At 35.3% G+C, this 24,676-nt stretch overlaps 1 long non-coding RNA gene across 2 annotated transcripts in view; it reads right to left on the bottom strand.

The window, feature by feature from the left end:
* LOC117975628 (uncharacterized) overlaps window positions 1-24,676 on the bottom strand; it is a 698,477-nt gene that overhangs the window by 216,054 nt on the left and 457,747 nt on the right. The window contains exon 1 of one of the 2 annotated variants that reach the window (XR_010109636.1): window positions 5,416-6,107. The exons of the other annotated variant lie outside the window; for it this stretch is intronic. This is a non-coding gene — a long non-coding RNA (uncharacterized LOC117975628). Of the gene's footprint in view, window positions 1-5,415; window positions 6,108-24,676 lie in introns of those variants that run through there. 2 annotated transcript variants of the gene reach the window in all.

The following is a 24,676-nucleotide window of genomic DNA, read 5'->3' on the forward strand; positions in this document are numbered from 1 at the left end:
TATCAGAGAAATGAAAATTAACAATAGAATATTACTGTGGGTAACTCAAAGATTGAACGTACCTAGTGTCAGTAAGGAAGTGAGTTAACTAGGACTCTTATGCACTGCTGCTGGAAATTTAAATAGGCACAAACGTTTTGTATAAAATCTGGCAGTTTCTTGAAAGGTTAAACATATACCTGCCATGTAACCCATTCATTGCAGTACTAGTTGTGTAATAGAATAGTCAAAACACATTGCTACACAAAGACATAAACATAAATGTTCATGGAGCTATATTTTTATAGCCATAAACTGGAAACAACTGAAGCATTCATCCATAGGTGATTCTGTACTGCCATGGAGTACTACTCATTACCCAAAAGAAAAAAATGTTGTTACATTTAACAACATAAATAAGTTTCAAAATAATTGCAATGAGTGAAAAGAGACTGGCAACACTAGTGCATAGTTTTAAATTCAATTCTTATTAAATATTGAAACTAAATAAAGATAAGTCCATTTCTACTAAAGTGAGAGAAATCAGACCAGTGGTCACCCAGGGATCTTGCAGCTAAAGGCATTTATAAACTGAAGAATATACTTTGAAGAATGGTAACATCTTCACAATATGTTATCCTGCAATGCCAGTCACATAAAAGTAGAGCACTTACAATGATGTACAGTACATAATACCTGGTAATGTTAATAAATGACTATATTACTGGTTTATGTACTTTTTATGGTATATATTTCATTGTTATTTCAGAATGTATTCCTCTTTATATGTAAAAAAATTACTGTAAAACTTCCCTGGGCAGGTGTTTCAAACTGTATTTCAGAAGTAGGTATTGTTACCATAGGAGATGTCACCCTCATGGGTGTTATGGCTCTTGAATATCTCCCAGTAGGGTAAGATGTGGAGGGGGAAGACAGTGATATTGATGATCCTGACACCATGTAGGACTAAGTTAACATGTGTGCTCATGTCTGAAGTTTTTAAGAAAAAGGTTTAAAAAGTTAAAAACTAAAAATATAGAATAGTACATATTTGAATAACAAAATCGCTTAGTGATGCATTTCTCAGAATGTATTCCCAACATTGAGCAATGCAGGGCTCTGTGTGTGTGTGTGTGTGTATAATTACCTTTTTCCGTCTTATAAATAGGCAAGTTTACCATATCACTACATTCTAGGGAAATGTATACTTATGTGCCCTAGAATATATGAGTGTGTATATGTGTGTGTGTGTGTGTATACATATACATATATTATATGTCCTAAAACATATATATAAATTCTAGGGAGTTCTAGGGAATACCTATATATTTTATATATAATCATATACCATAAAATACCATTTTTTTATGGTACAAAACGCAACGTGTCCTTTGTCTTTTTTCATGTTGGGAAAATGTCTTCATTGTGGAAGCTTTTTTTTCCTCATCCCTCCTGAAGATCCAAATTAACTTACATGCTTCTTGTAGCCAGTACAAGTTTAAATTTCTATGTATCACAAATTCATTTTACATTACCATGTGAAAACTTTACAAATGGAACTAACCTTAGACACAGTAACGTTAATAGGGTCAAATGTTTCTAGATTTGTTATAGAGCTGTTATTATTTACAGCGTTCGTCATTGCCTTTTTTTTTTTTAATCAGAGACCTCTTTACTTGTGATAGGTTGGTGATACTCAAAAAATATACAAATATAACTTCCATGTGTATTACATGGAAGTCCTGAGTCCTTGCACATTTTGAAACTTATTTCATTATTTACTTAGAATTAATCCATGGTTTGGTTGGGTATAGAGTTGTAGGTTCAATATACTTTTTTAAAAAGTATTTACCTAGTTTGTGTATTTGTTTTGTTTTGTTTTCTGTGAACATTTTAGAATATTGTTTTTTTCTTTTTAAAATTTGAGTTTTCTCCAGTATGGATTATTATAGGTGCCATAAATACTTTGCATTTTTTGACATTTTGATAGTATTTCTTTATCTGAACATAAGCAACTTTCAGTACCTTTTCTTTAAAAAGAAGAAAGATCTCAAACAAATAGCCTGACATTACACTTCAAGGAGTTAAAAAAAAACTCAATCTAAATTTAGCAGGAAAAGAAGAATAAAAACCAGAGCAGAAATAAATCAAATAGAGAATAGAAAACACAGAAAGAAAATCAATGGAACTAAGGTAGTTTTTTTAAAAGAATAAAGAAATTACAAAGAATTTACAAACCCTCAGCTAGACTAAGAAAAAAAGAGAGAAGACCTAAATATATAAAATCAAAAATGAGAATGGAGACATTACAACAGATGCTTCAGTAATTAAAACAGGGGATTGTAATGGACTATTATAAACAATTATATGCCAATAATTGGATTAACTTAGAGGGAATGGATAAATTCCTAGACTACTACAAGCTACCAAGGTTGAATAAAAAAGAAATAAAAAGTCTGAACAGACCAAAACCTAACAGAGATATTGAAGTAATAATTGGAAACCTTCCAGGAGAAGGCAGAGCAAGATGGCTAAATAGAAGCCTCCACAGACCATCCTTCCCCACAGGAACACCAAACTTAACAACTATTTACACATCAAAAGCACTTTATAAAAACCAAAAATCAGGTAGATGACAACAGTATCTGGTTGTAACTTTATATTGCTGAAAAAGGCACTGAATAGGGTAGAAAAAAACAGACTTCAATTGCCTATGTCACTTCTCTCCCTTGAACCTTCCGAATGACATGGAGAGTCTGTGTATTGGGGGAGAAAGACTGCAGCAATTGTGAGACTTTGCATTGAACTTAGTGCTGAAAACACTGGGCAGAACTCAGCTAAGGCTCACAAAATGAGCATTTATGTGACCCTAGCCATAGGGGAATCGCCCATCCCAGTGGTCAGAATTTGAGTTTCCGCAAGCCTCAGTACTGTGAGCTAAAGTGCTCTGGGGTCCTAAATAAACTTAAAAAACAGTCTAGGACACAAGAACTGCAACTTTTTGGCAAGTCCTAATGCTATGCTGGGCTCAGAGCTAGTGGACTTTGGGAATATGCAATTGAGTGAAACAGCAGCCAGGGCAGCTAAGGGAGTGTTTGTTCTACCCCTCCTCTAACCGTAGGCAGCACAGCTTGCAGCTGCAAAAGAGACTCCTTCCTTCTGCTTAATAAGAAGAGAGGGAAGAGCAAAAAGGACTTTGTCTTGCAACTTAGATACCAGCTCAGACACTCAGTAAGACAGAGCATGAGTGATAATTTTGAGGCCCCCATTCCAGGCTCTAGCTTCTGGATGATACTTCTGACACATCCTAGGCCAGAAGGCAACCTGCTGCTTAGAAGGAAAGGACCCACCCCTGGTAGGGATCATCATTTGCTGACTAAAGGGCCTTTTGACCCTCAATAATCAGCAGTGGTAACCAGGTAGTAAACGCCATGGGCCTTGAGTGAGACTCTGAGATATGCTGGCTTCAAGTGTAACTTAGCACATTCACAATGGATGGCTATAAGGAGAGACTCCTTCTGCTTGAAAAAAGTAGAGGAAGTGAAGGGGACTTTGAATTACAGCTTAGCTACCACCTTGGCCACAGTGGGGTAGAGCACCAAGAAGGCTCTTGGGGTCCCCATTTCCAGGCCTTGGCCCTTGGACAACATGTCTGGACCTTACTGGAGCCAGAGGGGAGTCCACTGCCCTGCAGGGTGAGTCCCAGGCCTGGCAGCATTCACCAGAATCTGACTGAAGAGCCCTCAGGCCTTAGGTGAACATCAATTATAGCCTGACAGTATTATCTGTGGGCCTGTGGAAGTGGGGAGAGACTCGTCTGCCTGGGGTAAGAGGAGGGAAGAGTGGGAAGGAATTTGTCTTACGGTTTGGGTGCCAGCTCAGCTGCAGTAGAATAGAGCACCAGATAGATCTTAAGTTTTCTGACTCTAGGCCCTGGCTCCCAGACAGCATCTCTGGACTCACTCAGGGGCCAGGGGCACTTGTCACAGTAAAGGCAGGACACAAGTCTGGTTGGTTTTGCCACTGGTTGATTATAGAGCCAAAGGTCCTTGAGTAAACATAGGTGGTAGCACAGTAGTGGTTTACAATGGGTCTAGGGTGAGACCCAGTGTTGTATTGGCTTCGGATCGGACCAAGCACGATCTCGGTGGTGGTGGCCACAGGGGTGCTTTTGCCACATCGCAGCCAGCTGCAGGCAGCTCAGCACAGAGAGAAACTGTATGTTTGAGAGATAGTAAGGGAAAAGGACAAGTTTCTGCCTGTTAATCCATAGAATTCTTGCAGAGTTTATCCAAGACAATCAAAATGGTAGCTCTATGAGTCTCCAAGAACCACAGCATCATTGGGCTTGGGGTGTCCACTAATGCAGATAAAGCTGCAATGCCCACAAATTTATATCACAACACCCAAGTCTCTTTGAATACTTGGAAAGCCTTCCTAAGAAGATAGGTACAAACAAGCCTAGACTGTGAAGATTCCAATAAATACCTCGTGCTTCAATGCCCAAACACTGAGAACATCCACAAGGATCAAGGTCATCCAGGAAAACTTGACCTTAGCAAATGAACTAAAGGCACCAAGGACCAATCACAGAGAGACAGAGTTATACGAACTTTCTGACAGATAATTCAAAATAGCTGACTTGAGGAAACTCAAAGAAATTTAAGATAACAAAGAGAGAGAATTCAGAGTTCTATCAGATAAATTTAATAAAGAGATTTAAATAATTAAAAATAAATTCTAAAGATGAAAAGTGCAATTGACATGCTGGAGAGTGCCTGAGAGTCTCTTAATAGCAGAACTGATCAAACAGAAGAAAGAATTTGGGAGCTTGAAGACAGGTTATTTGAAAATACATAGTCACAAAGACAAAATATGTAAGAATAAAGCACGTCTATAAAATTTAGTTTAACTCAAATAAGACTACCTCAAAAAATTTTATAAACTTCCAAAAGTCAAGGATAAATAAATGATTCTACAAGCAGCAAGAGAAAAGAAACAAATAACATACAATGAAGCTACACTGTCTGGCTAAAAAATTTTCAGTGGAAACCTTACAGCCAGGAGAGACTGACATAACATACTTAAAGTGCTGTAGGAAAAAAAAAAGACTTAGAATAATATATTCAGTGAAAAGATCCTTCAAACATGAAAGATAAATGAAATCTTTTCCAGACAAACAAAAGCTGATGGTGTTCATCAACGTCAGAAACAACAAAAAGTTACAAGGCAGAGGCATGACATTAAAATGAGTTTTTATTAGTTTTCTTTTACTTGTTTCTGAGTTTGTTTATGCAATCATTGGGAAGTTGTCATCAGTTTAAAATAATGAATTATAAGATAGTATTAAATATTTGCATGCCTCATGGTAACCTCAAGTCTAAAAACATACAATGAACACACACAAAAAATAAAAAAGAAGAGACTAAAACATACCACTGATATAGGAGTGCTGGAAAGAGAAGAGCTTGGTCCCTTTAAATGATACAGAAGGGGAGAAGAGAAGTGCTGGGGAGAGGACGGCGTGGTCTCTTGCTAGGGCTCCACCCCTGCAGCCCTGGGTGAAGACAGTCACTCCTGCCTTCACACCCAAATGTTGCATTTTCCAAGACCACCTTGGCTCGCCATGCTCCCAACCTGGGCCTATAAAAACCCGAGACTCTAGCAGGCAGACATACAGAAGCAGCTGGACATCATGAGGAATACATTGGCAGAAGAAGACACAAGGAGCTGGTCATCAACACACCAGTGGAAGAGCAAGGCTGATAAGCACTGGCAAGCTGGCAGGCCATCAACTGGCAAAACAACGCAGAGTTTAACTGAGAGGCTCAACTCCAGGGGAAAACCATCTCCCTTCTGGCTCCCCCATCTGCTGACACCTACTCCTACTCAAGAAAACCTTGCACTGATTCTCCAAGCCCACGTGTGATCCGATTCTCCCAGTACACCAAGGCAAGAGACTCCAGGATACATCCTTTGATTTAGGATCCTATCCCTATGATAAGGAGGCAGGTATAATTGAGTTGGTTGACACAAGCTGCCTATAGACCCTGTAACACATGCCCACTGGGGCTTCAGCTGAAACACCCCTAGACACTGCCATGGGGTCCGAGCCCCACAGCCTGCCTATCTGTGTGCTCCCTTAGAGGTGTGAGCAGCAGAGCACTGAAGAAGCCAGCCACACTCCTGTGAGGGGGACAAGGGAACCTGTCCTGTTTCAACTGGGGGCTCATCTGGGATTGCAGAAGATGAGTGTGAGTGAATTTGAAACTGTTGGGTCTGCCTCTCTTCCAAAACCCTGCCATCTCTCTCTCTTTTCTGAGAGCAAGAGGCTCTGTTTCCCCTCACAGAGTTTTCAACCGCCCTAACCTGCCAGTCAAAACCCCTAGACTTTGTCTCTTTTTCTCTCTCACATGGTTTAAAATGGCTCTTATCTCTTTCTTTATAACGTTAAGTTTTGCTACAGGCTGAGGCAATGTTACTAAGCAAAGAGAGCATTAGGCTCAGCCACCAAAGGTGCACATCAGACCAATTGTTCATAGAGGTGCCATGTATGCCTCCATCTTGACAGCCGCAGGCATGCAGGGCTCAGGACATCTCCTGCTACCCCTTCCCCTCCTAGCTTGGGTGCCTGGGTGGGCCCTCAGGACAAAGGCAGAGCCCAACAGCCATGAGGAGGGGGTGGGAGAAAGCTGTGGTGGTAGTCACGACCCCACAGGGCCAACAGATAAGCACTTCTTGCCTGCCAGTCCAGTGGAACATTTCCTCCTCTGGTCAAGGAATTCAACCCGGTCTGAACTGGGGAAAGATGTAAGGATTAGGGGGCCCCTTAAAGTGTTTTCTCCTTTTTCCTTTGCTCTGTGAGAGGCCTCCCCGCTGCTCTGTTTCTGATAGGGAAGTTAACAGAGGAATGGCCCCTGTTGGCTGAGAACTGCAAATTCAGCAGGGTGCATTTGAGATACTCTCTACGGATACAAACAGTCTTGAAAATACCTTTTCAGTCCCAAACTTGATTCCAAGCTTCAGGCTGGGGCCCTAGAAAAACAAAACAAAACAAAACACAACAAAAACAAGTCTGAGGGATCCAAAGCCAGGCAACAGGCACAATGTAAATGGGCTGGACCAATTCTCGCTAACTGAACCCCCCACCCCACGGAAGGAGGCCACGCCTCATGGCATAAACAGGCCCAGGGAACTCAAAGTTTGCTAACAGCAGGGAGAAACGGAGGTGTAGGTGAGGGCGGTTAATTCCTACCTTCCAGGTTTTCCCTGCTTCATGGGTACATACCATATTTGTACCTATGACTGACACCTGCCAAGATCACCAGGGCTCAGTCATAAGGGGTGGAGAGTGAAATGAGGACGTTCACTTTCTCTCTCCATCACAACGGGAGTTTTTGCTGAATGAATGAAGGAAGGGAATGAGGGACGCCTTTATTCCCTGTCTTTCAGAATGGGCAACCAGTTCTCCTCACCACTGCCAGCTTATACTCCTCTGGAGTGTATCCTGAACCACTGGGACTTCTTTGACACTCAGAATCTGGAAGAAAAGTGCTTCATAGCCCACTGCACCAAGGTTTGGCCAAATTATAATTTACAGGAAGGACTAGCTTGGCCTCAGGAAGGAACCAATCTGATATCAGATTGTATCAACCATTTTGATACAATCTGGCAGTTGGAAGTTTTCTGTAGACCTGAGGACAGATGGTCTGAGGTGGCGTATGTACAGGCTTTCTATACCTTGCAAGGCAATACAGACCTTTACTGACAATGTAGGATTGATTCAGCCCTCCTGTTGCTGTCTCAGGGAAGGCTGCAAGGGGCAAGCACAGGGAAGTAAAGATAAGAGTCCCAAAGGCACCCCCAGGAGAGGAGCCAGCTCCCTCCAGCCCTGCTCCTCCAGGTACACCCAGACCTCCCTATCCAGCTTGAGCCTCTCACTTGCCCCCTCCTAGAAATCCTTGCTCTAAACAAGCCCCAGTCTCACTCCTGCCCCTCCAGCAGATGCCCAGTGAATTTTGGCCCAGTAAGGTCCAGGTCCCCTTCTCCCTACAGTACTTAAAGCAAATTAAGGGAGATCTTCGAAAGTTTTCAGATGACCCTGATATATATAGAGAGGCTTCCAATAATTTGACCCAAATATTTGAACTCTCCTGGAGAGACATTATGTTACTTTTGAGTCAGACCCTGATGGACACTGAGAAACAGGCTGCTCCACAAGCAGCAGAGAGAATTGGGGATGACCGTTGCATCACATATAGTGTCAGGGAAGGGTGCAAATATTATCCAACTGGAAGAGAAGCAGTACCAGTGAATGACCCTAAATGGGATCCCAGTGATGAGGTGGAAGATTAGAAGAGGAGTCACTTTCAGGCATGCATAATGGAAGGCCTACATAGAACTAGGACCAAGCATCTCAATTATACTAAGCTGCCCATGATTGACCAGGAAGTTGATGAAAATCCCACTGCCTTCCTGGAAAGGCTGAGAGGGGCCTTGTTAAAGCACCTCTCTATCTCCTGATTCAGTCGAGGGACAACTAATCCTAGAGGATACATTTATTACTCAGGCACTCCCTGATATCAGGAGGAAGTTACAAAGATGGGCCCTGGGACCAAATAGTACATTAAAGGACCTCCTGAAAGTGGCTATGTCAATCTTTTCTAATAGAGACAGGGAGGCCCGGGAAAGAGAGCAAACACAGGAAAGAGATGGAAGTTTTAATGGCCACCAGGCAAGCCCACAAATCCAGGAATTCCCATGTTGCGCCAATTAGCTGCTAAAAGAGAGGGCAAGAATAGTTATCTCTCTTCGAAAGTTGAACCGCTCCCATACAAAGTTTAATTTCTTTCACCAGGGTGAAACAGCTAAGGGTACAATGCTGTTGTTAGTATATTGTACTTCATGTCAATGTAATCTTTGGCATTAAATTATTTCCTTGTATAATACATATGTTTAACCCATGCATACTTAACCTTATAAAACTTGCTTTTTTCTCTCGCACCTAGAAGCCGTCGAACTCCAAATGATCAGGCGACCAGACCGTTGGACAATGGTTCTCCTTTGCTAGGAACCCTTAGGCAGACTCTGGAAGGAATCTGGCTGCTATTTTCCCCAAAACAATGCCCTTGTCAGCAGGAAGCAGCTAAGACTTGCCATTCTACATATTCTAATGTCAGTTTGATGCACCTCTTCAGAGGGGGGAAATGATACGGGAGTGCTGGGAAGGGAAGACAATGGTCCCTTTAAGTGATATGGAAAAGGGGGAAGGGAAGTGCATGGAGGGCATGGTCCCTGGCTAGGGCCCCACCCCCACAGACCTAGGTGAGGACAGACACTCCTGCTTCCGAGCCCAAATGTTGCATTTTCCAAGACCACCCTGGCATGCCATGTCCCCATCCTGGGCCTATAAAAACCTGAGACCCTAGCGGGTACACACACTATCTGCTGGACATCATGAGAAACACATCGGCGGAAGAAGACACAAGGAGCTGGTCATCAAGAACACACTGCTGGAAGAGCATGTCGAAAGGCACAGGCAGTCTAGCAGTCCATCAATTGCAGAAGGATGCGGAGTTTGTCTGGAGTGGTCGAAAAAGTGTTGGGCCGCTGAGCAGCCCAACTCCAGAGGAAAACCATCTCCCTTCTGGCTCCCCCATTGGCTGAGAGCTACTTCCACTCAATAAAACCTTGCACTCATTCTCCAAGCCCATGTGTGATCCAATTCTTCTGGTACACCAAGACAAGAAACCCCAGGATACAGAAATTTCTCCTTCTGAAAAGGAAAGGGGTCTAACTGAGCTATTGAGCTGGTTAACACAAACCGCCTATAGACAGCAAACTAAAAAAACACCCTGTAATACACGCCCACTGGGGCTTCAGCTGTAAACACTCACCCCTAGACACTGCCGGAGGTTAGGGGCAGGTCAGAGCCCCCCAGCAAGGAATGAAGAAGACAAAACCATGAAACAACAACAAAACAAAGAACAAAATGACAGCTATTTTTTGTATTTTTAGTAGAGATGGGATTTCTCTATATTGCGCAGGCTGGTCATGAACTCCTGACCTCAGGTGATCAGCCTGCCTCAGTCTCCCAAAATGCTGGGATTATAGGCATGAGCCACCGCGCCTGGCCTGCTTTTTAACTTTTTGTTGTTTCTATTGTATCTTATTGTACTATTTTTTGAAAAGTTTTGTAGCTATTATTTTTTATCAGTTCGTCTTTTTGTCTTTCTACTTAAGATGTGAGTAGTTGGCTGGGTGCAGTGGCTCATCCCTGTAATCCTAGCACTTTGAGATGCTGAGGCGTGCAGATTGCCTGAGCTCAGGAGGTCAAGAACAGCCTGGGCAACATGGTAGTCTCTACTAAAACACACACACACAAAAAAAAAAATTAGCTGAGCATAGTGGTGGCTGCCTGTAGTCCCAGCTACTCAGGAGGCTGAGGCAGGAGAATTGCTTGAACCTGGGAGGCGGAAGTTGTAGTGAGCAGAGACTGAGCCACTGCACTCCTGCCTGGATCCATATATTAAAAATAAATAAATAAATAAAAGTCAGTAGTTTACATGTGACTAACAGTATTATAATATTTCGTGTTTGTCTGTGTATTTACAATTACTCATTAACATCCTTTTCTTTCTGCTTGAAAAACTCCCTTTAGCTTTTCTGTAGGAGAGGTCTGACGCCGATGAACTCCCTCAGCTTTTGTTTGTCTGGGAAGGTTTTTATTTCTCTTTCATGTTTGAAGGATCTTTTCACCGGACATACTATTCCAGGGTAAAAAAAATAATTTAAGCACTTTAAATATGTCATGCCAGTCTCTCCTACCCTGTACGATTTCCACTGAAAAGCCTGTGGCCAGAAATATTGGAGCTTTATTGTATGTTAATTATTTTTAAATGTCTCGAGGTAGTCTCATTTGAGTTAGATCTGCTTGGTGTTCTATAACCTTGTACTTGAATACTGATATTTTTCTGTAAGTTTAGAAAGTTATTTGTTATTATTCCTTTGAATAAACTTTCTACCTCTATCTCTCCCTTGAGTGATACCCTACAAGAACAAGCAACCAAAGCAAAAATAAACAAATGGAATCATATCAAGGTGAAAAGCTTCTGCACAGCAAAGGCAACAATTAACAAAGTGAAGAGACAACCCACAGAATGGGAGAAATATTTGCAAACTGCCTATCTAACCAGAGATCAATAACCAGAATATTTAAAGAGCTCAAACAACTATATAGGAAAGAATCTACTAATCTTATTTATAAATGGGCAAACAGCTGAACAGACATTTCTCAAAACAAGACATACAAATGGCAAACAGGCGTATGAAAAGGTGCTCAACATCATTGCTCATCAGAGAAATGCAAATCAAAACTACAATTCAGTATTATCTCAGCCTAGTTAAAATGGCTTTTATCCAAAAGACAGGCAATAACAAGTGCTGACAAGGATGTGAAGAAAAGCAAACCCTCGTACACTGTTGGTGGGAATGTAAATTAGCAAAACCACTATGGAGAACAATTTGGCCATTCCCCAAAAAGCTAAGAACAGAGCTACCATATGACCCAGCAATCCTACTGCTAGGCATATATCCCAAATAAAGGAAATCAGTATATTGAAGAGATATCTGCACTCATGTTTTTTGCAGCAACATTCACAAAAGCCAAAATTTGGAAATAATTTGAATGTCCATCAACAGACAAATGGATAGAAAACATTTGTTATGTATACCTAATGGAGTACTAGTCAGCCAGTATAAACAATGAAATTCTGTCATTTGCAACAACATGAATGAGACTGGAGGTCATTATGTTAAGTAAAATAAACCAGTCACAGAAAGGCAAACTTCACATGTTTCACTTATTTGTGGGAGACAAAGATGGAAACAATTGAACTCATGAAGATAGAGAGCAGAAGGATGGTTATCAGAGGCTGGGAAAGGTAGTGGAGGTTGGGGGAAATGGGAATGTTTAATGTGTACAAAAACTAGGATGAATAAGATCTAGCATTTGATCACACAACAGGGTGACTGTAGTCAATAATAATTTAATTGTACATCTCAAAAGAACTAAAAAGGTATAATTGAATTGTTTATAACACAAAGGTTAAATTATTGAGGTCATAGATACCCCATTTACCTTGATGTGATTATTACACATTGTATGTTTGTTTCAAAATATCTCATATGTAAATATATACACTTACCATGCACCCACACAAAAAAGTAAAAAGGAAAAACAAACAAGCTAAGAACAAAGAAACTTTCCAACAAAGAGAAGTCCAAGACCGGATGGCTTCATGGCTAAATTCTAGCAAACTTTGAAAGACAAATGTCAATACTTCTTAAACTCTTCAAAAAACAAAGGGGGAGGGATTACCTTGTGACATATTTTATGAGGCTAGCCTCAGCTTTCTACCTAAGCCAGAAAAACATATCACAAGAAAAGAAAACTACAGGCTAGTATCTCTAGTAAAACTTGATACAAAAATTCCTTTTTTTTTTTTTTTTGAGACGGAGTCTCCCTCTGTCGCCCAGGCTGGAGTGCAGTGGCGCGATCTCGGCTCACTGCAAGCTCCGCCTCCCGGGTTCACGCCATTCTCCTGCCTCAGCCTCCCGAGTAGCTGGGACTACAGGCGCCCGCTACCACGCCCGGCTAATTTTTTTTTTGTATTTTTAGTAGAGACGGGGTTTCACCGTGTTAGCCAGATATTAGTAAATAAAATTTAAAACACAACAAAATGATTATACATCAAGATCAAGTGGAATTTATCTGTGGAATTCAAGGCTGCTTTAACATATATCAGTTAAGCAATATGATGCATACATTGACAGACTGAAGGACAAAAAAAAATAATGTGATCATCTAAATTGACACTGAAAAGTATTCTACAAAGTTCATCCTTTTTTGATAAAAACGCTCAACAATTTAGATGTAGAAGAAAAATATCTCATCATAATGAAAGTCATTTATTAAAAACTCACGCATCACTACATCATAATCAATGGAAGGAAACTGAAAACTTTTCCTCTAAAATGTGGTTTAAGGCAAGGACACACACTCTTCCCACTTCTATTGTACTAGAAGTATCAGCAAGAAAAATCAGACAAGAAAAAGTAATACAAGGAATTCAAATAGAAAAGAAAGATAGAAAATTATCTCTATTTGACAATTTCATCATTTTAACATTTTCTTTCTTGTTTATTCCTACTCTCACCTCATTCTTAATTTATGTTTTTGTTTTTCTGGAAATCAATAAAATTAATGTAGGACATACAGTTTCTCACATTTTTGTACTTTATATTTTTTATCAAGTATAAAAATCAATTTATCTTTTATTTATATTATTTCTGTTCTTCAGCAATTTTTAAGTATAAAATATCTTTTAAAAAATGTTTAGTAATACATTTTTTAACTTTTCCTTTGCAGAAGTGACTTTTGTGTTTGATCATGCAAAATTACTCTGAAAAATTTTGGAGGTTCATAATTTCTGAAGTTCTCTTTTTGTATCTCAGATTTTATTTTTTTAATTGAATTATATTTTTTTCTGTTTTAAAACTTTTTTATTTACCACTGATGATAAATTATACATTATATTAGAGATATAGATGAATAAAATTCTTAAGTTTTTTGTAAAGATTGATCAGCAGGAAAGGCAGTTCTCATAAACATCACCACATTTGCCAGTATTTTTAGGAGACATCATGAAAATTAGTGGGTTTGCAAGTATTTTATATATTGCATAATTAAATATTCAAAAGTATGTATAAAATCATTACTCTTCTATACATTAAATGAAATTATCAGGAGAATTTGACAAGAAAAGGCAGGTAGCTAATAAAATTTTTTTAAAAAGCAGCAGTCTAAGTGCATAAATAAGAGAGTTTTGCCCTGGATTTTTTTGGTCTGTTTAAAAATAGTTTGATTTCAGAAGAACTGACTGAAATATGGTATCCATAACAAAGTCTAGACATGCACTGCTCCAATATTGACCCCAGTCTAGCCTTCACTAAAGTATTTGATTTTGCCACCAAATCTTATTACTAACAATTAAAGTGCACAAAGTTTCCATTACCTCATTTATCTGTTCCAGTCTGCCTTTCCTTAAGCACTAGCTATTTTGTTTGCAATGTTTTCCAAAAATCAAAAAATCAAAATGCTACATAATTTTTAGAGAAGCAAAATTATTTTAAAATTATGTAATATTTGAGTCAAAGTTTTGGTATTTCTTCAAAAATCACTTTACTTTTGCATACTATTACATTTTCCTTCTTTATATAGATAAATAAAGGCCTTAAGGCAGACTCAGCCATAATACTTGCAAGAAGGTTGGGTACAAATGGCAGCCCACATACCATATGTCTAGAGACTTAAAAGTTACCAGATTGTGAAATAAAGTATAATCTATGCTTCTACTTTGTCGAATGTACCTTTATAAACTCTTGAAAATCCAAGTTTGAATTTGAAAATATTGAACTCCCTTTATTGCCAGGGTGAAATATAGCACCATGGACAGTGCCAGTCCTGGCCTCCCTCTCACAATTGCCTCCCTCCCTGACTCTGCACTACAGGGATCTGGAGAGCATGCAGGTGAACACAGCTGCCCACATGGTCAAGTTTTGTTTATCCATATTGTAAAAAAGTCATCTTGGCCTCTATCTACAGGGACAGAACTAGAGTAAGAGCCCATGCAGACACTGATATTGGTCTCAGAACAATTGTGACTCAGAATTTCATTCTCAGGCACCCACAGCCTGATCTACAAAGTGGAGGCATGAACTCTAAGTGGGAGCATTTTCTTGGCCCATGGGGAGAGGTATATATGAAAATGGGATCCAGTAAAGCTTCAGAAAAAAGTGGCCCAATATATTTGACCCTTTTGCCAGGTTTTAAGGGCATCAGTGCCTGATCATGTGGGGAATTAGCTTAATGAAGTGGTAACCTCCAAGTACAATACCAGGTGAACTATATCTCAGATGTCATGGAACCGAATCACTCACAAACCAATTTAAGGTGGTTGAAACACACAGCTTAACAAATTAAATTGAAATGCATTAAGAGAAGCAGGAGAAAGATGCTATAGAGGGAAATATACTTATGATAAGGCACACATTTATGGAAGGATCACACCACTTGAATCCCGAGTTATGCAACACTCATATGTAATTTCTCTATTTCCTATCTATCTATCTGTTTCTTCCCTCCCCTTTACCCTCACTGTACCATTCTCCACAGATGGCTTGGTTATAAGGACCAGAGTCAAGGTTTGATCACAGGAACTCCAACAGATGGAAAATGTGTAGGCCAATGATACACACACATCTTATATTAGAATGATACATTAAAATATGCTTTGCCAATAGCTGTAGCTTGCCAATTATCCTGCTGAACAGCTACAAGTTTTATCTGTATTTTTTGGGCTGAGCACATATGGGCAGAGTGGGACCATACTGAGCGTCATCAATGGGTGGCCAATTTAGGAGAAATATAGCTGTCAGCCCAGAAATGCCATAATCATAATGTTTTCATGTATTTCTATCTAAAAGTGATACTCTTGTTTATTTCATCAAATTATCTATATACTGTTACTATCTTTATTGTTTCCTACATCTAACTTACTTTACATTTAGCCTATCTTAGGGTATCTAAATCTTTCATGTTATTTACTCATCCTTTATGTATACCTAATGTATCCTATTAATGTATCAATAGTCTATGAACAAATAGGTTATTTATTATCTGTGTTTAACTTGTCTTATGAATTTTATCTTTCCTATTTTTTCTTATTCTTTATAACAAAATTAAATATTTCCAAAAGGTACAGCAAACTCACATTATGTCTTAAAGTTTCCATCTCCTTTTCTGTTTCATCTCCTTTGCTGTTACTGGTCTAAATGAAAAAATCATTCATTTTGTCATATGAGTAAATTAATAAGCTATTTTCTTTTGAAAACACCCCATAGCAGATATCACAAGTTAACGTGAAACAGAATCTAAAAGTGCTTTAAAAGTAGGGATTAAATATTTTCTTCTTCCTCATTCTACTTCTGCCAATCCTTTGACTTTTCCATATATTCTGAAATGTTCCACTGAGAAAATATAAATTTAAAAAAGGAAGAACAAGGCCGGGCACAGTGGCTCATGCCTGTAATCCCAGCACTTTGGGAGGCCGAGGTGGGCAGATCATGAGGTCAGGAGATCAAGACCATCCTGGCTAACATGGTGAAACCCCGTCTCTACTAAAAATACAAAAAATTAGCTGGGCATGGTGGCGGGCACCTGTAGTCCCAGCTGCTCAGGAGGCTGAGGGAGGAGAATCACTTGAACCTGGGACCACAGGTTTCAGTGAGCTGAGATCGCGCCACTGCACTCCAGCCTGGGCTACAGAGCGAGACTCTGTCTCAAAAAAAAAAGAAAAAGAAAAAAGAAAAAAATATATATCAAGCTTAGATCTGTTGCTATGTGTTAGCAAAGGTCAAATTTCAGCAGATAAGAAAGGTTTCCAATCAATGAGTCAAGGTAGATTTTATATGAAATGTGTTTACTGTTCCCTTTGTCCATCAATTGGGATAAGGAGAATTTTATGTTCAATTTATCAGTGGTTAGCGTTTCCATGGTTGTAATATAATTTGTGACATGCTTTTATTCTAAATACTTGTCAGAGTCTATTAAACATCGTTCCTTTCAGCTTTACCTTTCAACTAGATGTGAACAAATATCTTTTGAATATTTAGCAGCTTCTGTTTTCCAAAAGATCCTTATTATTCCATATTTAGCTAAAGCTGTTCACGCAATGAATGTCTGCAATTTAGAGCTAGACACCCAGCAACAAAATGCTACATGAACTTCCTCCATTTTTTGCTGCAAGAAATTAATTTTAAGAAGAGTTTTGCAATTATTCTTATACAGTTTTATACAATTAATTGGTCTGAATAATTTACATACAGGTGACTCTTCATTAGATTCTGATTTGCATTAATTTACACCCATATATGTTCACATGCAAATAAGCTATTGTATAATTATTCATGTGGTAGGAAATGGCAATATCAAGTTTCATTAGTATAATTAGAATCAATTCAATAGCAGATGTTAGTGCCTTCCTTCCTTATTTAGTTTATTTCTTTTCTATGTATTTCTAGGGTAGAGAATTACTAAACTAATTCTACTCCACATTTTATAGCCCATCATCAGCTTTGGGTCTTTAAAGCCTAATCTTTTGTTTTGTTGGAAAAGTATATGTTATGGGTCCTGGAAATACAGCAGTGACAAAACCACCATATTCCTTGTGGTGATTTTAGTGAACACGAGAGAATCACGTACGTGAATTTTAACCTATGCCAGTCATCAATAAGCACTACAGAGGAAACCAAACAGGGTAAGGGGATCCAAAATGCTGGGGCAGGGAAAAAGTGAATTGTGGTCAGGAAATGACTCATGATAAGCTAAGATATGTAGAATAGAGAGTGCCAAAAACATGAGGATATGTGGAAAGAGTGAGAATTAAAATAACAGTAATAACGTTAAAGGAGAGAACCTGATTGGTATCCAGCAAAGAGGCTAGTGTGGTTGACATATCAACTATCAAGGTAGAGTGTTAGAAGATGAATCCATAAAAATGAGGGTAAGGATCATGGAGAAACATTAGCCCCTTTAACTACTGTGGATTTTATTTCCATTCAAAGGGGGAAATATTGTAGGAATTCAAACAGAGAGAAGACATGATCTGACCTGAGGTTTTCAGTGGATCATTTGGCTGCATTGTGATGAAAAGACCATAGGTAAGGCAGGACAGCAGCAAATATACTAGTTGGGCACATTGACAAAAATCTAGGTGAGGTGCTGCAGTATTTGGAGCAGCATTACAGCAGTAGAGAAGCAGTTTGGGACTTACTATGTACATGGAATATGGCCTCAGATGACCTGGCTTCTAAATCTGGTTCATGAGCACAGTGATATGATATTGAAAAATTTATGTAATCTCTCTTAGGCTCAGTAACTTCATCCATAAGTGAGGCCTATATATGTAAACATGAGGTAATCACAGTAAAGTGCAAGACACAATACTGAGTGTAGAATAAAATTTGAATAATGTATTAAGTTTATTTAATGTCAGATAGAGAAAATAGATTAAAATGGTGAGAAAGGAAATATAATAAATGTACTAAAAATGCTGGATTGCAAATTTTTAAGAGGGCACGTTTTGTGGTATAAAAATTGTTCAATAATAAAAGGAAACAAAAATGAACCACAGTAATTTTCTGAATATACATTTTTGTATACATCTTTTGGAGTTATATTAATGTTTTACATACTTATGTAAATCATAAAAGCAAAAGAAAACTCTAAATGGAATATAAACAGAAACAAATTACCATATTTTAAATAAATAACATAACTACACCACCCAGAACTAGGGAAAAGGAATTAATTTAGAAATTTTGGAATATAGCATTTTGGCCATCCAAACTCAGGCTAATGCCAAAAGGAATATAAACAAATGTAGTTCAATTAGTACATTTGTTACTCAGAGTGTGTTATCTAATAATTTTGAAACTATTTGTATATTCTAGGATTGAATGAATAATTAAATATACCAGGGCTAAGTAAATATTAAATATGTTGGAGGTATCATTATGCAATCTTGTTAAGACAAGCAAAATAGATTTAAATGTATAAACGTGTATTAAGAGGATATCAGAATTAAGCAATAGATTATTTTAACTATTAGTCTTATGTTTTCAGTTATATTTTATTTTTCATGACCTATATCTGTCCCATTCCTCTTAAAATTCAGCTGTAATTTTTATAACATAAAATCACATAACAATAACATGTTTGATGACTATTCTGCCACAAGTCTCTTTGTTATATAACTCAATTTTTCATTTCTATTCACTCCAAAACATAAGCAATCTTGATAATATATAACAAGATAGCAAATATGAAGTAGATTTCAGCTTTAAATTTTGTACTGTGAATCACGTGAAGAAATACTGATCCAATCATAATAATCCACACAAGTTTTCAAAAATTAACTTTTATGAAATTATAGTTTTATGGGTTTTATTCATTGTGTAAATAATAAATCATACACAAAGAATATATTATGATCTGTGATTTAAGGGACTATATCATGAAGTCAAAATAATTAAAGACATATAAAAAATTAAATATCCAAATTATAAAAACAAACATCAACGTTCAAGAGCTATAGAAACTGCTACCTCATAGAACTTTCTGTCTTCTTCCTGGGTCTCAGTATAAATAGTGCTTTGACATAAAATATTTCCTGATCTGTCTATATGACATAGGCATTCTTAAACAAGTCACTCTCTACTTTTAATATTTAAATTAATGACATTTACCATGGTATTTTGGGAAAAATAGGAGGGGACAGTAAAATATACTGGTATTTGCATATTATTGCAAAAATAAATCACATAGGATAAAGTATAGCCTAACAAGCTTGGTTATCTAGAGAAAATGGAAAGAAATGGGGTGAAAATGATAAAAGTAATGGGAAGAAACGTCACTTTTCTGACTGACCCTTTTTATATAATTCTGAACTAACTTTGACTTGGTTACCTGTCAAATACAAGCAATTGGGTATTTGTGTCCCCCCAAAATTTGTATGTTGAATTTGTCATTTCAATATGATGGTATTTGGTGGTGGGGCTTTTGAGTGTAATTAAGTCATGAGGGTGGAGCCCTTAGGATTGGGATTTGTACCCTTATAAGAATAAGCTATATGAAGTCCTAGCTACTCAGAAGGCCGAGGCGGGAGAATTCTTGAGTCTAGGAGTTTGGCTGGACAACATAGCAAGTCCCTTCTCAAAGAAAAAGGAAAATAAATAAAAGGCCACAGAACTAGGTAGCTCTCTTTTTACCATTATAAGACACAACTGGAAATCAGCATTCTGCAGTTCAGAAAAGGGTCCTCATCAGAACCTTACAGTGCTGCCACCTTAATCTCGGACTTCCAGCTTCCAGAACTTTGATAAATAATGCTGCTTATAAGCCACCCAATCCATGGTACATTGTGTGGCACCTGAACTAAGACAGTAACATTTCAAATACTCAAATAAAGAAAATAACTGTAATAAACAAGAATGGGGAAACAATCCTTAAAATCATATTGTAAGTGAGTTACATAACATCAATTATGGACAGATGAAATAAAGCATAATATTGAATTATTAACTATATATATAGTTAAATAAACACATAACATAACTACACCACACAAAAGTGGGGAAAACGAATTAACTTAGAAATTTGGGAATATAGCATTTTGGCCATCCAAATATATATTGGCCATATTGATATATATTATATATAATATTCCTGAGGATATCAGCACTCTAATTGATAGGCTTTTGTTAAGTTTTCACAGACTCATCATTTATAGAATTTAAAACTATGATATGTATATTCAAGGACAGACAAGTAAATATATATTGGATAATTTTTTTATTAACAAAGAAAATAAATATAGATATGGAAAAGAAGAAAGGATGAATTCTGCCATTTTGTCTGAAATAAGATCATAGTGAAATCATGATTTTAAATGTAGAAATCTCTACTCTGTGTGTTTGCATATGTGCATATGTGTATGAGTGTGAGTGTGCACACATACATACACGTGCACGTAGGTATGAATGGCTGTGAATGCATGCCTCTGTTTCCTATCTCTGTCCATTAAGATGCCCAAGAAGTAATGCCACCCCGAAAGCAATGAGCACAATTAGCACACAGCCTTGGGTTTAAATATTATTCTTTTTTTTTTACCCCCAAGACAGAGTCTTGCTCTCTCACCCAGGCTGGAGTGCAGTGGTGCGATCTGGGCTCACTCCAACCTCCGCCTCCCGGGTTCAAGCAATTCTCCTGCCTCAGCCTCCTGAGTAGCTGGGATTACAGGCACCTGCCACCATACCCGGCTAATTTTTGTATTTTTAGAAGAAGTTGGGTTTCACCATACTGGCCAGGCCGGTCTCAAACTCCTGACCTCGTGATCCGCCCACCTCAGCCTCCCAAAGTGCTGAGATTAAAGGTGATAGCCACCGTGCCAGGCCTAATTATCATTCTTTACAAAGAGAAACCAGTGTCCTTGGAGAAACAATTGCTTCCATTGCTGGGAAATATATGTACAAAATGAACCTGAAACATCTTGTGGTGGTAGACAACAGAGATGTACTCAAAGAACAATGGAGACATGTATAAAAGAAAATGAGCCGTCTTAAAGGGACTACCAATAATAGAAAAAGGTTATGACCTAGTGAATGAAATAAGAAACTATTAAACACACTGATATAAAAAAAGAAATGCATACATAGATATATTAATACTGAAATAAATGGTGCAACAGGAATAGTACTCTCTTATGACAGAAAAGCTCTCTAATCCATGTAGAAGTAATATGGGATTAGAAAGAAAGTGTCAAAGAATAGTTACACAAATTATTGCATCTAAAATCATTAATAAGTTCTAAAACTTTACACATTCTTTGTGGTTTCTCCTTTATCATATGTCAATTTAATATACACATATAAATAAATAACATTTATATATACACATGCTAAATATGTGTTTAAGCTATCCTTGCTTATAAAATCTTTTGGTCATGAACCACAGACTATTTTTTATTACTTCTGCTTTGGTTACATTAATATCTGTAAGGATGAGTACACTTTTTTAATCCTTTCATTTATTTCTCTTTATCTCTTCCTCTCTCATTTTTTTCTTTCTCAAATTATCTTCAAATTTCTTTCTGATTTTTTAAGCACATGTATGATATATAAAATTTCTAAGAACTTATTTACTTACAGTATTTTTATAGAATTCTATTCTTTTCTTGCACATGCCCAATATTTGTGGATATTAAGTATACAGTGAATTAAGTTTTTAAAGTTTTCACCTCATTTCTGAATTTGCTTTGCTTTCTTTATTCTTTCATGTTTTTTATTCTTTTGTTTTTTGAGTGTATATTTTTTCCAGCTTTCTTATGTTAAATAATTAATTTTGATGATTCATTGCATGAATAAGAAATAATAGTTTATTTATACAATCAGACTATCTTCCCAAAATGTAATTATTAATTCAAAATAATAATTACTGTACAATGAGGAAACCCAGTGGGTCATCATATTATCCAGGTAATCAAAATAAACATGATGGAGCAAATCAGTAACTTTTGCCTGAGAAGACCACACATTTCTGCAGTAAACCTGCCAACTTGAATAGCCTGATTTTAGTTATGATAAAATATCAAATTGAGGAGTGTTCTGTGAAATGTCTTCAGAGAAAAATAATATAAGATGGAAGAGTGAACTTGTAGACAATATCTAAAAAGCATAAATAATAAAAAAATGAGTGAACTATTGTGAAATTAAACTATTCTGATTGACAAAAAACTCTATAGACAAAATTAACCAATTTAGGATAGTTTAAAGATTATATCTAGATAATCTTATACTGGGAGTTAATATTTGAAATATTCAGCAAATTACTGACTGTAAGAATGAATATACGGAAGCCTGTTAGAAAAATTATCTAAGCATAACAATAAGTAGATTATAGACAAAATAGGCTGGTCCCTGAAAGGTATATACAAATGTATTTGAACTGACATTGTAGGACTGACTTCCTAGTGTAATTCTAACACATTTCATTAGTAGATAGCCACTTTTCATACTCAATAGTTGAGGTCCTCTAAATACCTATCATTAGATGATTGCAGGTGCAAAATGTAGTTTGTATATACTGTGGACAAACAATGCAACAGTCAGAAACAACCCATTAGATGTAGTTACAGGTACACAGAGAGTTCTTATAAACAAATGGTTGGCTGGAAATATATATCTATATATTTATATATAGATATATAGATATATATTTATATATTTATATGTAGATATATATTTATATATTTATATATAGATATATATTTATATGTAGATATATAGATATATATTGATATATAGATATATAGATATATATTGATATATAGATATATAGATATATAGATATATAGATATATAGATATATATTTATATTTATATATAGATATATATTTATATTTATATACAGATATAGATTTATATTTATATACAGATATAGATTTATATTTATATATAGATATAGATTTATATTTATATACAGACATATATTTATATTTATATATAGATATATATTTATATTTATATATAGATATATATTTATATTTATATATAGATATATATTTATATTTATATATAGATATATATTTATATTTATATATAGATATATATTTATATTTATTTATATATTCATATATAGATATATATTTATATATTATATATTCATATATAGACATATATTTATATATTACATATTCATATATAGATATATATTTATATATTATATATTCATATATATCTAGATATATTTATATATTATATATATTCATACATATTTATATATTTATATATTAGATATATTTATATATCTATATATTTATATATAGATATATTTATATATCTATATATTTATATATTATATATTTATATGTACATATATTTATATATATTATATATTTATATATCTATATATTTATATATTACATATATCTATATATCTATGTATATATAATATATATTATATATCTATATATTTATATATTATATATTTATATCTATATATTTATCTATAGATATAAATATATACCTATATATTTATATATTATATATATTTATATATCTATATATTTATATATATTTATATATATTATATATTTATATTTATATATATTTATATATTTTTTTATATATCAACATATATTTATATATTTATATATCTATATTTATATATATTTATATATCTATATATTTATTTTATATATATCTATATATTTATATATCTATATATTTATTTTATATATATCTATATATGTATATATTTATATATCTATATATCTATATATTTATATATTTATATATCTATATATCTATATATTTATATATTTATATATCTATATATTTATATATCTACATATATTTATATATTTATATATCTACATATATTTATATATTTATATATCTACATATATTTATATATTTATATATCTACATATATTTGTATATTTATATATCTACATATATTTATATATTTATATATCTACATATATTTATATATTTATATATCTATATATATTTATATATTTATATATCTATATATTTATATATATCTTTATATATTTATATATTTATATATTTATATATCTATATATCTATATATATTTATATATTTATATATATTTATCTATTTATATATTTATATATCTATCTATATATCTATATATTTATATATCTATCTATATATCTATGTATCTATATATATTTATATATATCTATCTATCTTTATATCTATCTATCTATATTTATATATATCTATCTATATTTATATATCTATCTATATTTAGATATTTATATATCTTTATATATCTCTATATACATTTATATATATTTGTATACATCTATATATTGATATATATCTATATATTTATATATATTTGTATATATATCTATATATTGATATATATCTCTATATATTTATATATCTATATATTTATATATATATTTATATATATATTTATATATATCTATATATTTATATATCTATATATCTATTTATATATCTATATATTTATATATCTATATA

The sequence above is a fragment of the Pan paniscus genome, chromosome 14 (genome assembly GCF_029289425.2).
Source record: "Pan paniscus chromosome 14, NHGRI_mPanPan1-v2.0_pri, whole genome shotgun sequence".
NCBI lineage: Eukaryota > Metazoa > Chordata > Mammalia > Primates > Hominidae > Pan > Pan paniscus.